Here is a 13,829-nt window from a genome sequence, read left to right on the forward strand (position 1 = left end):
TCTCTTTCTCTCTTCACAACACAAACGTTTGTCTCGTTCACAATAGTCGTATCTATCCTAAAATTTTCGTGAATTTAAATGAAAACAGAAAAGTCTATCTATTTTATTTTGTTGTTTTGGAAATTCCACCGGTCATTGTATGGATTTACATATGTTGCTTTATCGAGCTGGATATATATATTACATTGTTTAATATAAAATAGAAATAAAATGAAAATGTTTAATATAAGTTTAAATTGAACTTTAATTAAATTTAAATAAACTCTAATACATTGCATGATAAAAGTTTCTAGGCGTGGAAAATAATATTGATTTTTCCTATTCGATTTAAAGTTGACACGTCTTATCGATTCACAAGAATATCGAAATTATAAACGATTCTTTATACAGAATTTCGTATATGGACGTTCCCGTATTTCTTATCGCAGGAATTCATTCGATTTGTCACCGACCGCTTGCTTCTCTGATTCGGGAGATAAATCCTTTACGAGATCCTTGGGAAATCCGCTAAAGAAGATAGAAAATCCAATCTTCTCCATTTTCTCGGATCTTGCGTGAATCTTATCGCACGTTTTCTTTTCTACACTTTTTTTCGCTTTACGAAGACGAGAAATTTAAATTGAAAAGAGTTAGACAAAGCTATAAGAAATTATATAGTTCGTTTTAAGATCTCGTAAGTAAGTATAACCTCGAAATTTATTTTTCAAAAAACAAAACAACAACGAACCAAATTTTTCCCCATGAAAATTGACAGATATTAGCCGTAGAATAAAAAGAAAACTCAGAAAAGTACTACTGCTCCGTGCCAGTACTTTTAGCCAAGAATCCTTGCCAATAGTCACAGCCAATAATCACAAGGAGTAGTTATCGTCAACGAGTATACAATTGGTGTTTTGTAGCTCGTAACGATGCTTCACATAAATACTCGTGAATTGTTATTGTTTAGAAAGTAATCTGTAATTTAGGAAAGAAAACGAAGTAAAAAACCCTTAACAAATTGTTCCTTTTCTTTCCCCCATTTTAATTTTAATTTAAATTAATTTTTTACTAATTAATATTTTACCTCTTAATTTTGTTATAGTTTATCTTTGACAAATGAAAATATTCTTTGTTTACGACTGAAGAAACCAAGGATTGATTTATTATACGGTATATTCATCTGAGCATCTCCTTTGAGAAATGCCGGATTTAATTTTGACCTCGGCAACCTCCTATCCGAGACTTTTGAGCTGGCTCATGCTCGTCATTCTGTTTCCAAGGCAAGAGCTTCGGATATTTTATTGCTCCGTTTTGTAAAGCCGATATATTGAACGAACGATGCATCATCTCCCCGTGTCACTGCTACATATCCGTATTAACGATTCGTTGTACTTGCTTTTACGTGACCAAAATAAATCGCCATGATTTTAGATAATACTTATCCGAAAAAAACCTTTATTTTATTTATTCCTTTCGGCTTCGCATTACTTCACCACAAAATGGCCTCCATATCAAAAAGAGTAAGTTTAAAATTCTTTTTATGTTTGATCGAACCCACGAATTCTTAATATATAATCTATTATCAATTAATAATTTGTATTATTATTAATTAAATAAAAATGGCTTTATTTTATATATCTGCTCATTAAATGTATTTCTATTTGAAATCAATAAAATCTACAAATTATCTCTGATTTATAATGCGATAGATAGTTATCTGAAAATTAACCCACTCGATGCAAAATTAAAAAGCTGATCCGCGATTATGGCATACGGAAATTCTACTTACGTAAGAGGCTCAACAAAGAGGATAGGAACAGTAGGAAAGGGGGAGAGGGAGAAATAGCTCGACCTCTTCTTCACACCTTTCATATTTATGTTACTCCGTTTATGAATCGATAATGGTGTTAGTTTAAACTCGGTGCGCTTAAATCGGTATTTAATCAGACTTTAATCAAAATCTCAGAGAACTTTACATTGTAAAGTTATCCTTATGAAAGTCATCCGAAGTTTATAGTAAATTATATGGTAACAAAAAATGTATCGTTTTAAACTTGATATCTTGAAAAAAGTTAAGTATTACATATCTACGTAGTCAAAGAAATCTCGATCACGTTTTAATTGTAACTAATCAGGAACATATAGAAGACTAGTCTTCTTAAGGATATAATCAAGTTAATGAAAATGGATAAAGAAGAGTTCGAGATAGTTTTATACCGTATATATAGAAGTAACGGCGCGAAGTTATCGCAACTTGGTATTAAAGAAAAGTAAGAAAGAAGGAAAAGAAAAGATAGGTAAGAGAAGAAGTAAAGGAAGGGGAAGGAATAGAAGGCGGATATGTTGTAGTAACGTTAGGTATGGTAGTAGAGATCTCTCAGTTATATCGGCCAGTTCTATTACAGCTGATGTCGTTTCTGTACTTTCAACTAATTGAAGTATCGAGAGAAAGGTATCGAAAGGAGCTCGCGGTACTGATCAACGAAGAAACCGTGATGGAACTTCTACGATGATCCGTAGACTTGACGTATATTTATAAGCTCTCTCAGTCCTCCGTTATAGTACTCTTGTTTCATTTATCTCGGATTACTTTTGCAACCTCGTTCGGACTGGCTAGCAGGGCGTCTAAGACGCTGTAGAGCGACGAAAGTAACGAGATAAAAGCAGGACAAATCCTTCGGGAGATTCTACGAAAAATAAGATCTTCTCTTTCTCTCTTTCTCTCTTTCAAATTTGTAAGAGATTTAGGTGTACGTTTCTATTCGAGATCTTAGTTCCGAATATTACTGTATATTCTTTTAGTATATCGTTATAGAAATATAAGTAAGTACGTATTTCTTTGAATAAATGATAACATCCTTTTGAATGATTAAAGATTTTCTATAGGGAAGATCATATATATATTTCAAATGTGTCTGTAGAATAGTTCTACAAGGAATACATGTTCGTTCTTTTCGAAAAAATATATACTGGTTTAATATTTCTTATTCTCTTAAACAGAAATTTTTATAGATGTAAAGAAGTAAAAGTCCAATTTTACTTAACACTATAAACTTTCAGAACGAAAGGTTAAAAGGAAATTCTATAGAAGAAGTAATGATCGTGGAAGTCGTTGGTACAGGTGCATCGTTTCCCAGAGCGAGGCACGACCGCACTGGTGTCCTAAAACGAACAAGGCCGTAATTTAGGGTGGGCTTAAGAAGAAATACGTTTCGCGATCCTCGAGTCCTTCGTAAGTCTTTTCGAGCAAAGCAATACGACGGATGCTGAGAGTAACGAAACGAGGGGAAATACGTTCTAACGATCCTTGATGCCATTTTTATGGCGGAAACATCTGTCCATTCCTTTTTTTTCAAGATGAATTCATAAAGCTCGCAGAGATAAACGAACAAGAAATTAAATAACTTTTTCGGCGAGAAATATATTTTCGAGGTGTTGACAGTAATATTAAATTTAATCCTTATCGCTCGTATTACCTGTCGAAAAAAAAATATCTACAAAATAAAACAACGTAGAAAGAAGAGGCGCAACATTATAGGAAAAAAGAAAAATTTAAAAATATATTACCAATAATATCAATATAACATTCATATAAAGGAGAACAGACAAATTATTTAAAATAAGTACATTTTACATTATATTGGAAAAATTAATGTATTATTAAAAAACTTCATTAAAAGGGAACTAAAAATATTCGTGACTGTACAAAGCCACCAATTATCTTTAATTAATTTATTACGTAGGGTTTACGTCGCGACAATCGCATGTTCGATGAAATTGAGAAAGGAAGAGAAAGAGAAAGAGAGAGAGAGAGATAGAGAATAATACGAAGCAGTTTTAAAAGCATGCCTCTGAATCAACGCGTAGGTAGGGTCGCGATACCATGAACTAACTGCTATTGGAGACACGTAAATCATCCACAGTGGTAGCTGCGGTCGAAGCGGAACTTCGTGCTATGGCTAGACGCCAGTTTTCACGAAGGCATTCCGTGTATGTACAGGTACACCCGGTACATGTTTGCACGCGAATGCTATTTCCACTGATTATCACCGCGAATCGCTGGTCGCCAGCTGCTAGTTGACCCATACGGCTTACCCTTGCCACTTTTCTAGAGTCACTGACTGCAGAGTAAGATTATGCTGGATTACGTTGGTTGCAGGTGGAATCGAGTAAGTATTTGTCAACACTGAAATTAATGGGAACGAAAGACGAATCTAATTCGACGAATAATCAAAGAAAAACATCATTTTTCATTTAAATCTCAATTAGGAATGCATCCTTTTTTAATCGATTTGTTTATAGATCAAATAAGTATCAAATGAGATAAAAAGAGAAAACTATTGTATTATACTAGGCGCAGGTATTATAAAAACTGAAATATCGGTTAATACTAATGAACAGGCTTCGCATAAGCATTAAGCTATGCGGATCGAAACCGCCAACGCACACCCACGCAAAATCTAAGTCCAGGTGTTTTCGATTTAAATCTCTTCTTCTTTCTCTCTGTCTTTCACACACACACACACACACACTCTCTCTCTCTCTCTTTCTCTTTCTCTTTCTCTTTCTCTATTTCTCTATCTTTTCTTATCTAGTCACACATTCGCAAAATGTTACGAGTAGTTTCGACTATAACGTAGCAAAAGTTGTTCTTGCTACTTCAATATCGAGCTAGGCGTATCACGTAATAAGAAAATTCTCATGAAAAATGAATCGTTCAAGTTAAGAAACTTTTAACACTTTACAGTAGAATTTCATTTAACGATCAAACGTTGTACCTACCGAATTTATCTAATAACAATAACAATCACGTGGGAATGTAAAGGAGGTATTAAAAAATTGAATGGTCTTTTAATTACTTTGAAATGAAACCAACCAAAGAGAGTATCACTAGTAAAATCAAATTGCTCTACCTTTTATTATAAGAAAATGAATTAACGGTTGAGTCCGATGACCTCGAGGAGGTTGGTCTCAATAGTAGGCGATTCATCCGCCCTTTTTTCCTCTATTAAAGATTCCATAATTAATAAACGATCCGTTCGGTCGATGGCTATGCTACGCCATCCAGTAGATGATCATTCCATGGTAGCCAAAGGCACTAAATCCCAACTTGGCGAATGAAGGCCGAGCTTGGCACGTAGGAAAGAAGGAAGACGAAGACGAAGAAGAAAAATATGAATAAGAAGAAGAAGAAGCAGAAGAAGAAGAAGAAAGTTAAAAAGAGAGAAAGAGGGTGTAGTCCCGCACATGCACGTTCCTTCATGGTTGCACGCGATGCATCGAAGAGAAAGAGAAAGAGAAAGAGAAAGAGAAAGAGAGAAAGACGGTGTTTGCCCGCGCCTTCTTCAATGATAAGACGACTTATAAACGAGAGCTCCGAGGTGAATCTAACAGAGTCCGAGAGCTAACCAGAGGTTATACCCTCGATGTGATAGATGAAAGGGAGTGACGCACGGAAGTCCATCTTCGTGTTGTTGCATCATGGCCGCACTAACACCAACTAGGAAACCTATTATTAATCGCGATACTATCTCCTTACCTTCCTTCTTCGTTTCACTCTTCGTTTCAGTCCGATACTTTTATCACAAGTTTTAACCTTATTCTTTAACAGACACATTGATTGCCGATACTCTTGTTAATGAAGTAATCTTCGAATCAATCGAAAAACTTCCTCTCTTTTTTTTATTAGTTTTAATTTTTGTTTTATTATATGATATAATACCTATTTTATTTCAATCTTTTTCACATCTCATTTTTTCTATCCACGTACTTATATATATATATTTTAATTTTTCTATAAAAGATTGCATTTCATATCGATCAACCGTATTCTTTTAACCTCGTTAGAACTCGACCATTAGTCGATTACCATATACGGTTTCTCTCGTTAGCATACGATAATAACTAGAACGTTAGATTCATCGTTTGAGTGAAATTCGTTGATTGAGATGGGATCGGATCGCGAAGAAAATCGGCACGATCGAAGTCTCTTTAATAATTCTACCCACCAACGTGTAGGAATATTAATAAGCTTTAATAGTGTTAAATTAAAACTTTGAAAATGTTCATAACGCTATTCGCGAACGTCAAGCTGTCCATTACTTTTCGTAATTTCAAGACATATTCTTAGAAGATGCGCGTTTTTTTTCAAAAAACCATGACGTTTTTACGTTCTATGTTCTATGTTGTCGTTGTAATTGTCGTTATCTTTGTCGTTCTAGTCGCTGTCGTCAGACATTTTACTCATGACACACGTCCGGTTTTCTCGCATAATGCCAACCTTCTTAATTGCTTCTTCGCGAGAGTCTTGGAACGAAACTGTGCGCGAACATGGCCGCTTCTCGACGCTTCTAGCATTCTCCGTTGTGCTCGATCGTGCTTGTATCCATGCTATAATCACGCCTTGGAATATGTACTCTTCTATAGACAAGCTTTCCCGGTAGTCGGTATCCTTTCTTCGCGTGACGATTCTTGCTTATTTAAATGAGTTCCTGGATATATTTACATTCTCCTGTCTACTTATTTTTTATTTTTCTCTCGTCAACTTATTAATATCTATTTATTTATTTTTTCATAAGTATACGATATATTATTTTATATTTTCTCTCATTCGAGTTTCTTTCAAATAAAGACACTTCTTTTACTATTTCATTTTGGTTTATATGATTAAAGTAATTACAGTAATAACGTGTTTTATTTTCATTTATCTATAGAAACTATCACTATACTTATGTCTCCTCTCGTCTAATATTGTTTTTATCTCTCATCAAGTTATTATATTTTTATTTAGTATTTATAAATGCAAGATATTACTTTTAGATATGTTTAATGATCTAATTTTATCAAACAAAAATGATTTATTTTAACAATTATAATAGTTTTTGTTTGTAAAATAAAAATAATTACAGTAATCTTGTTTTTTTTTTCTTTTTTCATTTATTTATAGAAAATATTACTATAGAAAATTCTTTACCGTCGAGGAACATCCAATTACAAAATATTGACGCGGAAGTTTAACGTATATGGGTTTTCAACGACGTTCTAGGAATTTCATCGCTTTATTACTAGGAAGATACGGAATATAGAAACGCTCTTTATTGATATAAAGGTATGTGCATCGAGGAAAAAAGATCAAGGCGAATGAATCTTATTGGTACGCGTGCATATGTATATATTTATATACTTCACCTTGTACGACTACATGCATTTCTCGAAGAGACTTCGTCGTTATTCCGCTTGATCGGCTTCTGTGATCGATCGGTGCCTTCCTTTATTTTCTTTTTCTCTTCTCGCGGATACCAATGGGAGTGGCAACGAGAAAACCCTTAAGTGGAATTAACCCCTTCCCTTTCCTTCCCTTCCCTTCCCTTCCATCTATCCTTTCTTCCTTCGTTTTCTTATTATTTGTTTTGCATAGTTCTTTTTATTTTCATATTTTCTCTTCTTAGCAATTTTTTTTGCTATCTTCAAGTAAGATTATTTGAATTCTCCTTTTTCGTTTTATATTTCTACGTCCTTCGTACCACCAGATGAAAAACGATGGTTGATCGAACGTTTCCTATGATAATTGCAGAGTACTTGAGAAAAGGAGATGATCACTTCAAGCAATTTCTTCATTCATTCTTCCATACTTCTCGCCAAATATGCGCAAGGTTCATTCTATAAAATAGCGATATTTATATTTTTGAAGAATTAAATATCTATATTATATGTTCTAATCGATTTATATTTGACATCGTGCGAAAATTGTAACATAAATATTTTAAATGTGTTAAATAATTTTCTAATATGTACTTCACATTTATACAGCGAGAATCGAAAATATATTTAAAATATTTTACAACTGTCGAAAAGATTTATGAATATTAAAATTCCAAATTTAAAATAATTTTCCAGTATATTTATCAGGTATGTACCATTTTACATAATTTTCATTACTGGCTCGGTTGTACCACACCAAAGAGACTTCCATCAATGCTTCCCTTTTGGTGCGCGTAAGCTGACACCAAATTGTGGCCCGGTGACTCTCATTATGGTACAAAGTTAATAGATATCGAAGGCTTTACAGGCTATTAAAATTTCCATATAAATTTCGATCGATGGACTAACGTGCAACTACCGCAATTTTGTGTTCACCATCGACTAAATGAAAATAATATTATAAATGAAAAGTACGAAGTTAACTAAAGCAATAAAATTTGTTCCAAAATTATCATTGACAAAATTATAATATTTTTAGTATAAACAATATGTTTGCTTGAAATCAAATAATGCGACAAATAAATAAATTACCAATAAATTTGTAAATATTTCGAATAATAATAAATATTGTCAGAAGATAATGTTGTGTATTTATTCCTTCTATGTAATTCATCGAAATAAAAAGATTGAATTTACGGTCACGTCATAGCGTGCATTATTGATTTTCTAACGGGACAAGCAGAAGATTTACCTTTGATGCGTTCGACTAGAAAAGTTAACGGTAAGAAACCGAGCGATTATACGTCTTGCTTAATTCGAATGGTTTAAGAAACATACTAAATAATGAATAAGGTGACGAGAAAAAATCTGTTATATAAAATACAAAATTATCAATTAATAATTGTATTTTTATTTAGACACTGAATAATAAATGTGATTTATCAATGTTAACAATGATATTAAATAACAATTTTTACATCGTCGATTTAATTATTTTCTCGACTCATAAAGGGAGAAGATGGGAAATGAGAGAAAGAGAAATTACGATGGGGACATAGTTGACAATGTAAACGTATGAACATATATATGTGTGCATATACGTAATACATATTTATGTATAATATATAGGGCACGAAAACGCATCGACATCTCTCGAGAATCGATCAGTTTCGATACATCCGTCGGGAATCAGGGTGATTAATCGAACTGCTACCGCGATGTCAAATCGAAGAAATAATCACGCCTATGGAATCGGATGTGACAGCAAAGTTATATGTATACCACCTTGGATCTTACCGATTAAAGGTGAGCAACATCGAACTCGTTTTATTTGAATTTACTTTTCATTTTGTTCTTTTCACGCTCCGCGTCTTTATTTTTAAATATAATTTTCTTTTTAAATTAGATTTTTCCTTCCTTCTCTCCGATAATTTAACTGCTGTCGAATCTTTTGATTTTTTTTTGTTCAATTATCTTTTCAACTATATTGTAAATATGGTAAAGATTAAAATATCAAGGAAAGTTATACTTTTTGTTATTAGAGATACGATAAAAATAAAGTTGCGTAATTAAAATCGATCATTGATGCAATAGTAACGATAGACGATTTCTTGTTTTTTTTTCTTTTTTCTTTTTTTCAATAAAATACAGTAATTGACTTTAAACAGATTTGAAATTTTCTTCTATATATTTTATTAAAATTGTTCTAATCTATTGCTTTATTAATTTTCATCTATTATTCTTCCATTTATGCATATGAAACGAACTCTACACACACTAATGTGTGTAAAGAGATATTCGATGATCGAAATTGAAGTAATTAACTATTACCATGATTCAAGTCACGTGTAATACGTGCAACATGCATCGTCAATATCTCGTCTGTAAACTTTCAACCAACTGTTCCTTCGATGACGATCAAATTCGAAATAATGAATGTAACGAAAAATAATTCAATATCGAAGTAATCACCGAGATTTTTACCCCCGTCCGTATATTATATCTTTCATATTTAATATTTATAAAAAGTAAAATAGAGTTAATATTAAATACAAAAGTATTCTATTTAAAATTTATCTCGGAAAATGAGATACAATAGATTTCCATACAATGTTGTTAATAAAATATAAAATAATATATGCGTGCGACAAGAAGAGAAAGAATTGGACGTTCCCATGACAACAATTCGATGGATAGCTTAGTTGAATCTTTTTAAAAATGAAAATAGAAGTGTGCTCAACGTTGGCGTTATTTGTTTCACGATTTTCCTATATTCTCGTTGGTAGAAAGTAAGGCCGAAAGACAAAAAGGATTCTCGACAAAATGAAAAAGTATGCAGAGAAAAAAAAAGACAGAGAGAGAGAGAGAGAAAGAGAAGGCTAAAGTGAAAGAAGGGTAGACAATCCGGCACCGTCGTCGCTTACTTGAATTTAATTAAATGGTTTAATTAAATTGCCATTTAATTAAAAATACGTTGTGGGATTCGTGGTTTTGCGGTGCTTTTTAGTCGAAAACTGCGAGGACCGCGAGGCACGACAAAAGCATGTTAAATAAACCACGGGTCCTCTCCGGCATTGTGTCCAGGAGAAAACGAGGGGCTACTCGACCCCCTCCTTTTTCTTTCTCTCTCTTATCCTCTTTCTAGTCTGTATGAGTTGCATTTGTTGGTAAAGCGTAATTAGTCCTGTGCCTGAGCGAGTTTGGAATTTTGAACGCCTAGCTGTTTTACGTTAGAGAGTAGGCAGAAACGGTGGGGATGGAGACCGAGCATTATCAAGCCTTTACCGTGTTATCTCTTTTTTCAGTTAAATAAAGTATCACTTTTATATTCGCTTACCGTTCAGTTAATACTACAAATGTGCTCTCATAATATTCGTTTGCTCTTCTTCTTGAATAATTTGTCATTTTTTTCTTTTAATTTAATTGTCGTTCGATGATGTATCCTCGATCAAACGAAACTTTGCATTTTATTTAAAAGAGTAACTTTTTTTTCCTGGTAAGAAGAAAAACTTGTTGATAGGAACTGACGCTCTAAAGAATTCTTTGAGAGTTTTGTTATTTTAACGGTATTGAGATTATCGTTCTAAGATTGTCTTTCTTAAGTAAAGTAACAAGAGGAGCGAGCTATTAGCCGATGTAAATTATGAAAAGAAACTACAAGTAAATACGAACTCCTAAAGTATAGAGGCAACAACTCTTTCCACTTTCTCATTTATCATGCCGCCGATTCATTTGTCACGATCTAACGAACACGGTTAAATATTTTCCTTTCAGAACTTATAATCATCGCGAAGTTCCTTTTAATTAATAAAAATAAAACTCTACATAATATCTTCGTGCAAAGAAATAAAGATAAAATGAAAAATAACAAAAAGAGAAAGAGAGAGAGAGAGAGAGAGAGAGGAAAATAGATTATTTCCAATTCAACACCTTCTTTTATTTTCTTTGACCATCTATTTTTTTCTCCTTCTCTTTCTCACTTTCTTCCCTGTTACCATTCCTTAAAATAAATAAAATGTATAAAATTTTAGTAGCTTATCCTTGCGATCTACCTACTCGAATAAACATACTATGCGAGTAACTATACCAAAAAGTACGAAATTAAAGATTTTGAATAACGTTTAACACTTTCACGATGGAACAACCATAGATGCACCACTAGTGGTAGAATATCTTAGTAATTATTCATCTGAAGCTTTACATAGTATGATAGTTTTTATGCAGAATTTGATGCTTTATCAGAGTCCAGGAAAAAATTTAGACATTCCACTAAGAAAATAACGATAACCTTGATATCTCACAAAAAAATTACATTAAAAAAAAAAGTTTTGTTTACCTTTACATTTGCAGGAAACATTTTTTCATACAATGTATATTTCACGAATTATTTTGAAACATCACGTTCCGTATATAAGATAAGAAAGAGATGAACATTTTATTCGGATTACATTAGAGCTTTAAAAAGGATAATTAACGTAAATACTAATGAGATATGAAAAGTAGAATTAATTTTAAAAAAATATAATATTCTCAAATATGAATTTACGGACTAACGCTGTTATAACGTTTCAACCTTTTTATGAACATAGACTCACGTTGCGTTGTTTCATTGTTTTCAACTAAATTATCTGAGAAGAAATAACGAGATACACCGCTGAGAAAAAAAAGGGAAAAAGATGAGAACACGGAAAAAACAAATTTGAGCGGTAGCGCTTCTTTCGTAGAAAAATAGTTTATTCCTGCTTACTCTCTTCACTCTGTTATTGTTAGTTAAAACTTTTAAATGAAATATAATATGATAAAATTAATAAGAAATATTATTTGTTTCAACGACATTTATAATATTACAGTTTTGTAAATGAAACTTCATTTGGAAAGATATCGAAAATTATCAAATCAAATAAAAATCAGTTTAATACTCATAAAAGTAGGAATAATACAAAAAACATTTGTTTAAAAATTACAAATCTATAAATATACTTGGAATATTAAGCAATTTTGATCTGATATTTTATTAGATCAAAATTTACAACTTAAAGTGATCATTGGTTAAGAAAGTTAAAACAAACGTATTTTAGTTTAAAACACTCCAAAATATTAGTAAAGTACAGTACTGTGTTCGATTTACCTTAATTAATTGATGAGTAATTGAAGGAAATGTATATTGTAGTCTAAATGAACGGAGTATAAGTTCGACGCACCGTCCTCTTCGAAATCTCCCGTAAGACTGGCTCGTTGTCCTCTATGAAAGTTACTTAACATTCTCATATTGATTTTTGTTTATATATGACTTTCAGAAGAATAAATTCTATTTATTATACAAATATTATTTCTGTTATACATATGTAGTCTTTGGAAAGTCATATAAACAATAATCAATAAAAGAATTTTAAATGACTTTCATAGAGGATATATAATGAGATTGTCTAATAATTTCTATTTAATAAAATATCAGATTGAAACTGTTTAATATTCAAAATATATTAATAGAAATGCAATTCCTAAATAAATATATATTGTATTATTCTTACTTTATTAGGTATTAAATTGATTCTAATATTACAAACTATTTAAATAACAGTAAAAACAAAGGATGACCAATTGATAGACATGAACAAATTAAATATGTAATTAGGGTTTACTAATGTATATATTTAAAAATTTTCTTCATTTTATAGATAATTTTTAAACAAAAATATAGTAAGCGTAACGGTGTACGATTTTAAAGGACACCCACTTTATATTATATATGGATTAATTGATTATTTTTTTACATAATAATACGAGTTTTATTTCTATCGCGCATCTAGGCAACATATATTCTTTTTTTCTTCTCTCTTTCTGTATTATATTTTTTTTTTTATAAGATTAAAGTTATCGTGTTATTTGGAAAAATTTGTGACAATCATAAATATATTATTCATAATATAAATTTCAAATTATTTTAAATAATCATTCTTGTAGATGTATGTGTATGTAGGTATATCTATAGTATAGAACGTAGATATTTTTCTCTGCACGCTTTCATACAATTTGTTGTTCTCCACGGTGTACCAGCTTATACGTGTGTATGTTTTTTTTAATGAAATGTTCTAACGCGATATTTTTCCAACATACGTATTTCATTTTCCTTACTTTTTTCTTTTTTAAGTCTTTCAACCTTTAATAAAGGTTTTTCTAAGTATTTCATTTTCTTTCTTCAGATAGAATTTCTTTAACTCGGATTCACTGCTAATATCAAACGAAAAAAAGTCAAAAGATGACTTTAGATTAAATGACTCGAACATTATAAAGATAATTAGAAGTCGCGACGAGAAGGGAATAGAATTTGCAGGGGCGCTTCTAATACTGTTGTTTCAAATTAGGAAACTGTTGTTTGAAATACGGGACGTGAATCGCGAAGTTTTCTCATTTAATTAGAACGATTCCACATGCGTATAATGATCGAAGTTATATTCGAATACGCGCTACGCAAATTAAGGAGTGCGTATCAGGTTCTAAGAGAAAGAGAAAGAGAAAGAGAAAGAGAAAGAGAGAGAGAGAGATAGAGAGAGAGAGAGAGAAAGAGGGAAAATTTAGTCAACTATTCACGAACAGTCGTTTCGATAAATATTCGTACTACGATTGTATGTACACAGATTCCTCCAACA

At 31.8% G+C, this 13,829-nt stretch overlaps 1 protein-coding gene across 7 annotated transcripts in view; it reads right to left on the reverse strand.

Annotated features, from left to right (window-relative positions):
* The window catches only part of LOC106784946 (fat-like cadherin-related tumor suppressor homolog), a 303,487-nt gene that overhangs the window by 48,026 nt on the left and 241,632 nt on the right, over positions 1 to 13,829 (reverse strand). The gene's annotated exons all lie outside the window — the stretch shown is intronic.

Source organism: Polistes canadensis, unplaced genomic scaffold (genome assembly GCF_001313835.1).
Source record: "Polistes canadensis isolate GaletaPanama2010 unplaced genomic scaffold, ASM131383v1 scaffold_2, whole genome shotgun sequence".
Taxonomy (NCBI): domain Eukaryota; kingdom Metazoa; phylum Arthropoda; class Insecta; order Hymenoptera; family Vespidae; genus Polistes; species Polistes canadensis.